This window comes from Pseudophryne corroboree, chromosome 6 (genome assembly GCF_028390025.1).
Source record: "Pseudophryne corroboree isolate aPseCor3 chromosome 6, aPseCor3.hap2, whole genome shotgun sequence".
In the NCBI taxonomy this organism is placed as follows: Eukaryota; Metazoa; Chordata; class Amphibia; order Anura; family Myobatrachidae; genus Pseudophryne; species Pseudophryne corroboree.
The window spans coordinates 594,008,536-594,022,652 of record NC_086449.1 but is presented as its reverse complement, the minus strand read 5'-3'; positions in this window follow the sequence as shown (position 1 = coordinate 594,022,652).

Sequence of the window (14,117 nt, the reverse complement as noted above, 5' to 3'; positions counted from 1 at the left end):
GCTTTTTCCTATTATAATGCAGACCTTAATATATGGGAGAGAACTACGGCTGAAAAACTCTTAACACCCCTAAGTCTTATAATAGTCTAGGATAGTTCCAGCAATAAATCACTATCACGTGTTAATTGCATATTCCAAAGACACTATACAAAAAAAGTGGAGTGTGTATGTACTCCTTTTAAATAATATAAATGTAACTAAATCACATACCACATAACTCAAATTTGAAGTGCATATATCATTGCGCCTATGTAAGGCAAACCAGGGGCTGTAACTAGGTGTGTGCAGAGTGTGCTCTGCACATTGCGCTGCAGGGTATGGGGTGCTTTTGGCAGCACTTGTTAATTATGAATTATCTAATTACTTTCACATGCAGCTTCACCCCTTTTTGAAGCCTAGCATCTCCTGACTGTCCCTGTCTCCTACCCCCTCCCTGTATTTTGCTAATACCTATACAACATTCATGGACTTGACTTGAGAGCTCTTTGTTGTTCAGTCGCACTGTCTTTATTACATTTCAGGATGCTGATGTGTCCAGGATTGGAACCCGTTGCCTATGACATTGCAGTTGGTCACTGTATTCATTGAGCTATCTGCCCTTGCATAGAAAGCTAGAGAATTCCAAATTAGAGAGTTTTAACTATTTGAAGTGTACCTTGTACTTTATAAAGGGATGATCAGCGTTGTGGCCGGGCAGATCTATGTAATGTGTGGCTGCAAGGGATTGGATGTGTGGCTGCCACTGAAGGGATCTGTTTACTTATGGTGTTTGTTTTGCTTTATTAAGGGGTACAGGTAGCTTCATATAGTTAGAAATCTCATAGTTTTTATGCGGGATCAAGTGGCTAAGTGGGTGGGGTGTTTGATTGGGATGCAGCTGGTTGTGGTTTTAAGTCCTTGGTGTGGCATTGAACTATGTTATTTAATGAGGGGTATTGTGGCTGAATGGCAGCAAGCTCTTAGGTTGAGCACATAAATCATACTTGCCGACTTTAAGGCTGCTCTCTCCGGGAGAGAGCAACCAGGTGTGCTCAGCAGGGGGGCAGGCATTGACGTGCATGCAGAGGGGGGTGGACCAGAGGCAGGCCGGGGGTGTGGCAGAGGTGGAATGGGGGCGTGGCCGTATGATCGCACCATGTAAGCCGCGCCCCCGCTGTATAATGCTGCTATTACCTGCATTATACAGCAGGGGGCGTGGCTATGATGACGCAATTCAACAAGAATCACGTCATCGCCTGCCTGGACCGCCCACTTTACTTGCTAAGTGGGCGGCCAAGGAGAAGGAGACCCCTGAAATCAGGAGACTTGCCTGCTCTTCCGGGGGGGCAGAAGGGTCACCCGATTTTCGGGAGCCTCCCGGCCATTCCGGGAGAGTAGGCAAGTATGACATAAATGTGGTATAAAGAGGATTTAAAAAAAAAATGATAACGATATAAAGAGGATATATACTTAGAAGTATAAAAGTTTTCAGTGCTAAAGGCTTAAATATGCAAATTTTGCATTAAAACTGTTTTTCCATTTTTCTACTTGGTGGTGTGCTCTAATTGTGTTTGTCCCTTGTGGACTTGGCGAGGTATGGACTGTATATCTAAATATATATATATATATATTTGTCCATAGCAGCCGGCACTCTGGAGTTCAACCAGCAATGGGTCCCCGTGCCAGTGTAAATCTTTATAGTTGATAGCCCAGTAGTAGTGGTATCTAGCCATAGGATATACAAGTATATGCATAAATATTGATCCGCATTTAGTAGTGGGAAGATGCTTCTGGGTATGATAAGTATGTATGTTTAATGTAATGTTTTTCTCTTTTAGAGTCTGTATTATGTGTTGTCTTTGTTACAGGTCCCTGTCAGGCTTGTGCTGCAGACCCCGGGGGAACCAGTTCCGGAGCTGCAACAACAGTGACGTCCCGCTCTACAGACTGTGGGGCTGGTGACGCGCAAGCTGAGCGTTGCCTGGCAACATGAGGTCGGGAGTGGAAGCGGAAGTGAGAGCAGCGGCGGTGAACGGGAACCAGGGGGACGGCGGCGGTGCTCGGCGGGACCTACACAGGTATTTAAATGTGTGTATTGTCAAGTTGTGTTTATCTTGTATGGTACTGAGGATGGAGCGGAAGCTCTGAAACGTGCGTCTACCGATATTACAAGCTTTTTATTGCATTTGAAACCTGTCTCCAGTGCCGTGATTTGTGAAGGGGTGTATACTGATTTACACTGGCACGGGGACCCATTGCTGGTTGAACTCCAGAGTGCCGGCTGCTATGGACAAATATGTATGCAGGCTCGTCATGAGCAGCTGTTGGCAAGGCACCTACTATCATTGAGTAATTTGTGCAAATATCTGTGAACAAAGAAGCGCACTTCAGACGCTGTGGAGAGTCGTGCAGGACATACCATTCCTCTAGTATTGTGGGCTGCAGCAGCATTCAGCTGACACTCGGTGGAATATATAGAGACTGTTGTGGGGCAATTTGAACAACACCTGAGGTTATTATTAACTAAATACCTACGGAAGGTTTCATCAGCAACTTAGATTGTGAACAAGATGGAACAAGAACCCCAAATATCTCAGGATCCCCCAGGATGCATGGTAATGCAGTCAGTGAATCTTAGTGAAACATTCAGCTTTACTGCAGCCCAGTTAGAAAGTATTTTATCTAAAGAAACCATACCTATGAAGGATCAAGCCATGAAAGCTGAGGATTATTTTTTTCAGGTTATGCGATTGAAACGTCGTGAAATTGACTTTGTGCTACATAGTATCTCATTGTCTGAATATTACAAGGAACACAAAATCCCTCGTGGATTCCGGGTACGGAATGTACCAACCATAGGTAGACAGAACCCTGATTTTGTCAGAAAATGGTTGGGTATTCTCAATCGCTGTGGTTTCGATCTGATGATCCTTGTAATTGAAGAGGCGAATAGAGAATTGGAGATAACACGCACTAAAATTGCAAACCTGGAACGTGAGAATAAGAAAGTACTAGAGAAAGATACCTCACAGGATTGGATATCCAAAATTGATAAACAATGTGACCAATATCGACGCGAGCTCTTGAAATTTAAAAGGAACAAGAAGGCAATGGTGGACCAGGATTATGATGAAAATAAGGTGTATAGATGGCTTACTGGTGCAGAACCAGATAGGAATTCCAGATCAGCCACGAGAAGGCGACCATGGCAGAACCCTAGACGTAAGGGTGAAAAGAGTGGAATCTCTAGCAGTGACAGCGAATTCGCCTTTTCAGAGTCAGAAGATAATTCCATCCCTAGTGGGGCCCCTTTAGGACAAAGGGCCCAGGATGGGGCCAGGGGTTCAGGAAATCTGCCACCCGCAGGGGTGGCCAGAACAAAAGGAATAAGAGCTGTCACGCTCAAGAAGAACACCTGATATTTAATCTTTCAAAAAGATCTTTGTCTGCCACCGAAATTCAAGTGCTGAATAAGGGACTAAGTTTTGTACCTACAAATAATCATGATCCGTTTAATTGGTCATGTGATCTACACAATTTCTCGCGAAAATTGCGGCTCAAAGAATATTTCCAGAACTCAAAATCGGTAACATCAGAGTCTGTCTTCGATGCATTCCTTCATAGTAGGTTCAGGTCTAGATTTGATCCTCCATCTCATAACGCCTCCATCAGAACGTATAGCCGTTTGATGGACGATTCAGTCAACAGATACCTGGCAGCACCTGCTAGAATCAAATTTAATCTCACTAGAGCTGAACGTGAAGCGATCAATCAGCTATCTTCGTATCAGGACATTGTGATCAGGCCCGCCGATAAAGGCGGGGCTATAGTGATTCTAGACTTGGACTACTATAGAAAGGAAATTCAAGCACAACTGGCGGAGGTAGGAGTTTATCAAAAACTCAGAAGCAACCCGGTCCTGGAATATCAGAAAGAGCTGATGGATATCTTAGTAAGAGCAAAAGATGAAGGCTTACTTCCTGATAAAGTGTATAAAGCACTATGTATAAATCATCCCAAGAATCCAGTGCTGTACACACTGCCCAAACTTCATAAACATGACACCCAGCCGCCCGGCAGACCGATAATTTCCGCAAGGGATTCTTTGTACCAGCCAGTGGCACAATTGCTGGATAGCATCCTGCAACCTCTATTGCTGACCCAAGAGACGTTTCTAAAAGACACCACCTCATTTCTACTCAAGCTGGAAGCTCTTCGGGACATTCCTCCTAATACGTGGCTATGTTGTCTTGACGTTCAGAGCCTCTATACTTCAATTCCGCACCATGAGGGAATGCGGGCCATGAAAGCATTTCTAGACAGGAACCTTGCTTCCAGTGTATTCAATCATGATTTTTTCCTGACCCTGTTAGAGCTTACTTTATATCGCAACTACTTCTTGTTCGATGGGGAATTTTACCTACAGCTGCGAGGGTGCGCGATGGGATCATCGGTAGCACCCTCGTATGCTAATGTTTATATGTTCGATCAAGAACAGAAAATGTTCTTTAATAACCCTGCGGTGAGAAGTAAGTTACTTATGTACACTCAATATATTGACGACGTGTTCCTATTATGGGGGGGTGACCTAGAAACCTTTGAGGCCTTAATGTTGGAGATTAACAACTCAACATCTCCGATTAAGTTCACATATTCATGTGACAACAATGTAGCTAACTTTTTGGATGTCAAAGTGATGTTAGTGGATGGGGTCTTACAGTCAGAAATATACTCTAAACCTACTGATCGCAACACATTGTTGATGGCTTCCAGCCACCACCCTCCCGCATTAAAGAGGGGTTTACCGACATCACAAATGATGCGAGTTGCCCGCATTACCAGCGATCAGACTAAAGTACCTCAACTTTTGGATGAAATGATTTCCAAATTTGAGCACCGAGGGTATGATAGGCAGCTCCTTCAGACACAAAAACAGAAAGTATTGGGTATGTCCCGTGGTGACTTGCTCACATCTAATAGGAACAAAGAGAGTACCATTTTACCTTGGAGTAGTGATTACTCGGTAGCTAGTCCTATTATACACAGGGCCTCTAAGGCTCTTTGGCCCATCGTGGCATCAGATCCTGAACTTCCTGGGCTCAAGGAGATCAGACCTGTTGCAGCGTTTAGGAGAGGTCGGAACTTGAGGGACCATCTGGTGCGTACAGATATTACAGGCATGGGCAAGGGAGACGCACCCAATGTCTATCGCAAGGCCCCTGGTTGTTATAGATGCCCGAAATGTACCACATGCCGTTATACGGTGGTGTGCAAAGATTTTAAGCACCCACATAATAATGATAAAAAGTACGGCATTAGATATGTAATTACATGCAACACTTCTTTCGTGGTATATGTCATAGTCTGCCCCTGTGGCCTTTACTATATAGGCCAGACGGTGCGCAAGCTTAGTGAAAGGATGGCAGCCCATCGGTCAGCCATTAAGTTGATGCTCGAGGGTAAGACAGTGGACCAACCAGTTGCGCGCCACTTTAAACAAGCTGGCCATAAATTAAGTGATCTGAGCTACTTTGGCATTGACCACGTACCACTCACATTGCGGGGAGGTGACAGGGCTAAATGCTTGCTGGAAAAGGAATCAAGGTGGATCATGAGGCTAAACACATTCACCCCCTTTGGTCTAAATGACAAGATCAACTGGAATGTTATGTAGATGGGGTGGCAGTGAGTATAGTACTGGATGACTGAGGGATGACATGCCCCTAGTGTAGGACGCACTGGGGTTATATTGTTCTTTGTGGGGGTGATCGATTGGGGAATAGTGCTGTTCTTTATAGTTGATAGCCCAGTAGTAGTGGTATCTAGCCATAGGATATACAAGTATATGCATATATATTGATCCGCATTTAGTAGTGGGAAGATGCTTCTGGGTATGATAAGTATGTATGTTTAATGTAATGTTTTTCTCTTTTAGTGTCTGTCAGGCTTGTGCTGCAGACCCCGGGGGAACCAGTTCCGGAGCTGCAACATCAGTGACGTCCCGCTCTACAGACTGTGGGGCTGGGGACGCGCAAGCAGAGCGTTGCCTGGCAACATGAGGTCGGGAGCGGAAGCGGAAGTGAGAGCAGCGGCGGTGAACGGGAACCAGGGGGACGGCGGCGGTGCTCGGCGGGACCTACACAGGTATTTAAATGTGTGTATTGTCAAGTTGTGTTTATCTTGTATGGTACTGAGGACGGAGCGGAAGCTCTCAAACGTGCGTCTACCGATATTACAAGCTTTTTATTGCATTTGAAACCTGTCTCCAGTGCCGTGATTTGTGAAGGGGTATATATATATATATATATATATACACATGTACTTTGGTGGTAAATCAGCCGCACCTTCAGTGTTTACAAATCAAAAAAAGTGACTGTTCATACTATCCAGCAGTGGCAATCAGATATGCGTACCGGACAGAAGAAGAATATTAACTTGTAGTAGTGTCTTTGTAAAATCTTCCTTAGTGACCTACTCCACTCACAGTCATTCAGACGTTGTATGATATTTCACATAAGTAGAGGATGAAGACAATGTATCAATAAAGTGCACTTCATAATATAAAGTGACTCTGTGCTTGCATGCAAAAAAAGTGCTAAAGTGCTTAATGGTGTAAAAAAACATTATGAGTGCCACCTTGTGGTAATATACTTATTTACTAAGCAAAAAGGTGAAACAAAAAAACTCCACAATTTGACTAATGAGGCACTGAGGTACGACTCATTTGTGTATGATCCTGTTCAATTGGAAAGGCAAATTCAATGGGTTGCTATTGATGCAAGATACTCTGAGCATTTGTGAGTATGTTTTTATTATAAAATTGCATCAAATTATACATATATACATTTTTACAATAAATTAATTAAAAATAAAAATACATAATCAACAAAGAAAATATTGCAATGACAGAACCCTCTCCATTTATTTCTGTGGTATTTCCAAACCAAGTAAAAAAATAAAAATTCTTTACTCAAACAAGTTCCCTCTTATAACCTTTAAAGCATCATCTTCCTGTCCCTTATCTTATAGGAGCCCAGACATACTTAAACTCACAGCTATTCATACCTTCTCCACCACCAAACATCCCTCCCCATTCACACCTATCCATACTCCAGCCACTGTCCCACACAGTCCCAAACATCCCTCACTCAAACCAGGACTACCGACATTTGACAAGAAAGAACAAGGGATTTTTGTAGCACTTCAGACGCATGTAAACCATTTCACAAAACAAACCATGCCAAATCTAAAGCTACAGATTCTAGTAAAAGAAAGCTTAGCCAAAGGCTGAAGAGAGGGAAGTCATCCGCCACCCACTAATGGGGCTTTAACTGGCCCCACAAATGGGACAAGTTGACAATGTATGACCTCCCCCTCTCCAACTCCATCATTCATCTCACCTCATGCAGAATTAAAACCATCAACTCTCTTCAGGGAAGGACTTTGCCTTTAGAAGAGATACCTGACACCATGCAAGCCATATGTGATACCTGACCGCTAAACTAACTAAAAAAAATAGTGCTCAAGCCTCATACCATTTGAATGGCCCATAAACCCATTCTGGGTAATTAAGCCCCGATAGGCAAGGGATACCTAAAGCTTTTAAAACCTCCTCATAAATTTCTGTTAAAGGGACAGCAAGAAGTGGTCCATGTTCTCTTCTTCTCCGAGACATTCCTCCCGCGGACACCTGCGTTCATAGGAACTTCTAAATCTTACGTTCTCCCCAACATAGAGCTTCCTCTGAAAGGAGAGCCATGCAATGTCCCTGAATTTTAGCGGAATTATTTTTGAAATGATCAGAGAGATTCCCTCTGAACAAACATCACCTGGACAATCCCTCAAGGCCAGCAGAACATGAAAATGGGTTTGCAAGATCCTCTTTCCAACTCTGTCCTCCCAAGGTCTCTTAGCTCCCCCACTCCCAAGCCCCACTGCCCTATTACTTTCAGGCACTGAATCACATAGATCAGGAGGTAGCCATTTCTAGCCCGAAGACTTTTCAAATGACCTCCATCCAGCCATGGTCCAAAGAAATGGGACCCCCATTTCCTGAAACCAGATACCCACCGAGGGGGGGTCCCTAAAAAGAGACCTCCAAAATGCATTTTCAAAAAGGTTGTTATGAAGAAAACCACAGGATTTATCATCCCGAGTCCCCCTTCCTCCCTCGGTTTGTAGGTTATGCCTCTCTTTACTATGTTCATCTTGTTCCCCCATAACAACATGAAAAACAAGAAACATATTTTAAAACCACCTTGATTGCAGCAAAAAACATACATAACTGACATATAAAAATATTGGAATCAGATAAGTCTTACATAAGTCAACCCTTTCCTTCTGAGAAAGCTTGCATTTTCTCCAGGCCTCCACCTTCTTGGCAGCATCCTCCAAATTCCTATCCCAATTTGCTGAGGCATAATCACCGTGATCGAATTGATGCCTAAGATCTTAATGGCAATCCATGTTTCAGAGGAGGTGGATGCTGGCTGTTGGCTGAAAGAAGTGTATTTCTATCTGTGTCATGTTTTTGTATAGAGATATCACTAATTGGTCATCCTTCAACTGTATAGAACCATACAAGAATTCCACTTCACTGAAACTATATCTTAAAGTGAATTTAATTGGTGAAGGTTAGCTGTTAATTGAGACCATGAAATCTTCAAATGCCTTGACCCCTCCATACCAGAGAACAAATAAATCATCTATCGTGTACATTCCAATATGTTTAGCAATATCTGGATTATGAAAAAATAGTAGATTTTCTTGCTGAAATGTGAATATGTTAGCATAAGAGGGTGCTACTGCTTACCCCATGGCACATCCAGAAACTTGAAAATAATATGCCTCGTCAAAAAGAAAGTAATTTCTTGTACTGTAAGTTTTAGTTCAAGAAGAAGGAGGTATAGGTTTTTGTCAAATGTGAATTCCTGAGATACACTCTGTAAGAGATTGCACATGGCTATCATCCACATATGTGGTAGATACAGGTGTACAGGCTTTTTACATCCAAGACACACATAATGGTTTCTGAATGGAGGTCCACATGAGTTTTAAATAGGTTGAGAAAAGATATGGTATCTTTTAAATACAGAATGTCAATTGAGTTGAAACAAAATGCTATTGCAGGAAGTCCAAGAATTGTGAAATATATCATCCAACATCGCAGAGTAGGAAACTGGTACAAAACAGGAACGTAAGCATGGCCACATGTAAAGATGGTGTGTCCCTGTGGTGCTGCTAGATAAATGGTGAGGAAGCCAATCAAAATTTTCTGCTGCTGGAGCTGCAACCTCACAGTCATATACTATAATCCTGGCCTGCTGACATCTGCCAGAACCCTGTATGACTGGAGCAACAACCTCACGGTCATATCTAGGCCCGCATTCATCTGCTAAAACCCTATATGGCTGGACCCATCATTCTTCAGACATAGCCTGTGCTTCTAAAGTTATGTATTACCACCTCGTCCGGATTTCTGTGTGGTAGGGATTTCCTGTATCCAGTGATCACCAGAATGATTGTATAAACCAGGAAGAGGAGTATATTTTTATAGCTTGTGCTAATAAGGATGATGAGGATTTTGATGATGATGATGATGATGATGATAATGATAATGATGTGGATGGTGATGTTGATGCCAAGGATGTTGATTGTGTAAATCGGTGGAAACAGTTGTTGCCCATAATATGAAAAAGCCCATTGTCATGCCGGGGCAAAAAACATAAAAAAAGCCATCTTTATGTGTGGAATTATTTTTACCCAAATCCAGACAACAATTCTCAAGCCATCTGTACCATTTGTAAAGCAATAGTAAGTAGAGGTAGGGACCTTAGCCATCTGTAACTTCCTCCGTTACATCACTTGCAGTGTATTCACCAAATGTTTTTGTCACATTCAGAAACTTTGACTAAAAATGTAAAAATCAGTTCAGCATCACCTAGCTCCCTTCTCTCTGTTAGATCCAGGTGCCTGCAATCTCCACCACCAATACCTTCATTATCAACATCCTCAATCGTGATCAGAAGTACAGTAGTCCTGCATCCAATTTCATAAGCATGAATGACAACGCTACTATGCGGGATTCCTGAAAAGGATCCTTGAGTGCTATGCCTGTTACTGCTGCTGCTGTGAGTGGATCTTCAACCCAGAAGGGGATCAGGAAGACTACTTGTAGTAGTTTAACAAAACAATTAACTGTTAAACAGTCCTTTTCAAGGGGGAGCAGTCACTCAGTACAGTGGATTACTGAAGCCATAACAGCATTGCTGGTATTAGAAGTGCATCCAGTATTGCCCATTAATGCAGTGGGTTTTAGACAGGCAACTGAGGTCCTGTGTCTCCGCCACCAAATCCCATCTAGATTTTACTTCAAGCACAGTGGAGAATACTTTCCATCTTGTGCAAGGTTCTCAAACCCTTCGAAGCTGCCACATGTGATGTGATCTCAGACACTGCCAGCTTGAGTCAGGTCATTCCACATATTAGAATTTTGGAAAAACAGCTTGAGAAACTTAAGGAGGAGTGGAAATAGAGATTCCATTAAGTATGTCAGACTTGTAGATCAAGCCCTTCATTTACTTAACCAGGATCCAAGTGTAGTCAATATCTTAAAATCAGATCATTATATTTTGGCAACAATACTTGATTCTGGGCTTAAGTCATGTGTTGTATCTTTCTTTCCAATGGGTACAAATCTGAAGAGGTGCAAACAGCTGTTGGTGAACAAATTGTCAGCACATGTGGCATGTGACACGGCAACATCTCCTCCTTCAGTTTCTCCGTCAACTGTGGCTGCTAGGAAAAAACTAAATTTTCCTTAGAGACACACTGGTGGTGATGCAGATCAGTCAGCAAAACATTCTGACATCTGGTCGGGTCTAAAAGAACTGCCTACAATTAGTGACATGTATATGTCACTCCATCTGATATGGTAACCATTCAAAGAATGGTGAATGATTATTTTACTGATAGCATCCAAATAGGCATCTTCAGTGCAGCTGGGAACCTTGTCAGTGATTGGCATAGGAGGTTACTTCTCCAAAATGTGGAAAAGATGATGTTGATCAAAATTAAATAAAAATTTCCAGAGGAAGACCTTTATTGACAATTGCATAAAAAAAATACAGAGGCACCTTTAATGGTGGATTCCTGTGGGGACAAATTAATATTGTGTGAAGAAGAGGATGTACACACTGATGGGGATGATGATGACAATGATGACATCTTGCAAATGTAGAGCCAGTTTGTGTATGCAGAGATCTTTGCCACCATTGTCCACTGTGCATTGGCAGCTTGTTTTATGGGGGCCTAAACCAATAATTTTGGCCACAAGTGGCAGTCCCTGTCACTGAAGTGATTGGTTTGTTAAACTCTGCATATCCTGTTTCATATGTACAACATAAGGGTGGGTGGGAGGGCCCAAAGACAATTCCATTTTGCAGCACCTTCCTTTGAATTATGGGCTGTTTTTTGGTGAATTTTGGAATATTTGCAGCTCTGTTGTGCAGCTATTCTTTTTCTTGGCTTTGTAAGCCTTGTCAGGTATGTTTGCCTATAAAAATTGTATTCTTTTTTAGTTATGAAAAATGTGTTGCAAATTAGTAATAGTCAGATTATTGCACTAAACAATAAAATTTTTTGACTATGCAATAAAGGCCATCATCAAATGATTAATTAAAATGTTAAGAATCAAATTAAATTAAATGAATAATCAATTATTCCTTCCACTACATACATACATACATACATACATACATACATACATATATACATATATACATACATACATACATACATACATACAAACATACATACTCTACTTCCCTTGGGCCCCTGGGTGCTGCAATTTATGGTCTAATCCCTATGGGTATCAATATTCAGAAGGATGTGGCACAAAATGTCTGTACGCACTATGTGTTAGTGACAGGTGCTCTGTAGATTTCACTTAGATGATCAGATTTAAGATGGTTGGTTGAACTTTGTTCACATAGGATTGGACACAAGTGGGTTTCAGTGAGCCTGCTCCCATATATGCCCCAAACATCTCTGTGCAATGGTACAAACACTGAAGAATATCTTCTGCCAAATTCTCCACACTTGAACAGTGTACCTTCTCCAGGTCAAAGATGTCTTTCAGGAATTGAACAACTTGATCCTACATTGAGGTTGAAATAATTTTAACAGGTGATTAGCAAAATTTCTTCTGGTCAAAAATGTTTATCAGGAACTAAACAACTTGAGAAAAGTTGTTCAGTTCCTTGTTAAAGCTGAAAATAATTTTAACAGATTATTACAGTATCAAAAAACATTGTTAACGTCCACGTTATTCATGCCAACTGCTGTTGCTTAGCTTAGTCAGCCAGCTAGCTCAAAACAACCATTTGGCTTAAACTGGATGAAATTAAAATTGTAAGCTTTGAAATAGTCAGAATAGAGAGGGGCTGACTTTAAATAAATGTTATTGAGGTTAGTAATAGTGTAGGATCAAAAATAGGCCCAAATTCTGTGATTTTAGCTGTGTTTATTATTTAAAAAAAAATCTAGTTCCAAAACATGAAGGAGAAAAAGAGTCAAAACCAATATCTATCTATCTATCTATCTATCTAGACAGACAGACAGACAGACAGACAGACAGACAGACAGATAGATAGATAGATAGATAGATAGATGTTTTTTTTAAGGGGTAATCATTTACAACGCATGGCTTAGCCTTGTAAATGACTGCCCTTTTAAAAAAACATTCAGGTTCAGCAGGCATCCCGCACGGCTGCTGAACTCAGACTTTATTACACTTGTTTTTCCTTTTTTTTTAAGGGGGCGGCAACAAACTCCAACTTGTCTCCAGGCTACTGGGAGGAACTTAGGCCCTTTAAACTGACCATTTACTAAAGTCAAAAGTGATGGAAAACCAACCAAAACCCCTAACTGTAGAACACTTTAGAATATCAGACCATTTGTAAACATAGAAAAGAATAGGATCCACAGATTTGCTAAAGGTCAGTTTTCAACCGACCAAACACCAACAAAAAAATGATGGGAGACCCAACCCACCAATAGACCTGTCTGTGGCAGGCAAGTTTGGAAGAAGCACTGCACAGATAACTATGATCTTTGAAGGCTTCAATAGGTTTAAAAGCAATAAAAGTGTTAAAAAAATGTAAATAATGTATGGCCTCCCCCAGGGGCGTAGACAAAACTTTGTGTCCCAATAGCAACATCTTGAAGGGGCCCCTTTCCCAATGCTTGTAGAGAGACACCTCTCCGCAGCAGCTGTTAATTTTATGCCCCAGTTTATTTTATGAACCATTAATGCACCAGTAGTGTCCTATCTCACACTGGGGCATATGTAATAGTGTCAGAGTTTGCCAAAGGTGTGGGTTGTCAGTACACTTGATGCAACACAGCACCCCCAATTCACATTATAACATACAGGGGTATATTTACTAAGATTTGTAATGTTCAGAATTTGGTTGAAGTTTAAACATGACTGACATCGGTAGTGTTAATTTGCAACTTTTTTTACGACTCATTTACTAAGCTTTCGTATTTTGTGTTTTCGTATTTTTCGATGTCGATGTCATTCGTATATTTTTTTATGTGAATGCAGCCGAATCTTGTATTTGAAGTCATATTTTGGTGGATTTTTTACGGATTCGTAAATTAAATTTCCACGGCAGTGTTTTTGTCCCTTCCCGGCCGCGTTATTTTCTAACTTTCGTTTTCGTCACTAGTCCGTGATTGGTTGTGTTTGTCATGGATGAGTGTCTGTGCTCATTAGTATAAAAACGCCCCCAACCAGCCGCACCTCGTGGGTTTAGCTAGTGGAGAGGTGAGAGGAAGTTGGTGTTTTGGAGTTGGTGATTTGTTGGTCGGTTTTGGAGGTTTCTTGCGATTGTTGAGTGCTGTATAGTGTGTGTAAGTAGTCTTGTGATAATTGTTGTGTAGTCTCTTTAAAGTTTGTGTCATTTTTAGTGTTTGTGCATTTTAGTTACAGTCTATTGTCATTGTTTGTGAGTGTGTGTGTGTGTGTGTGTGTGTGTGTGTGTGTGTTTGATGTGTTGTGTGTAGTAATAGTGGAGGAGTGTGTTTTCTGTTTTTTTTTTATTAGTGTTATTTGTAGTTTGTCATTATTATGT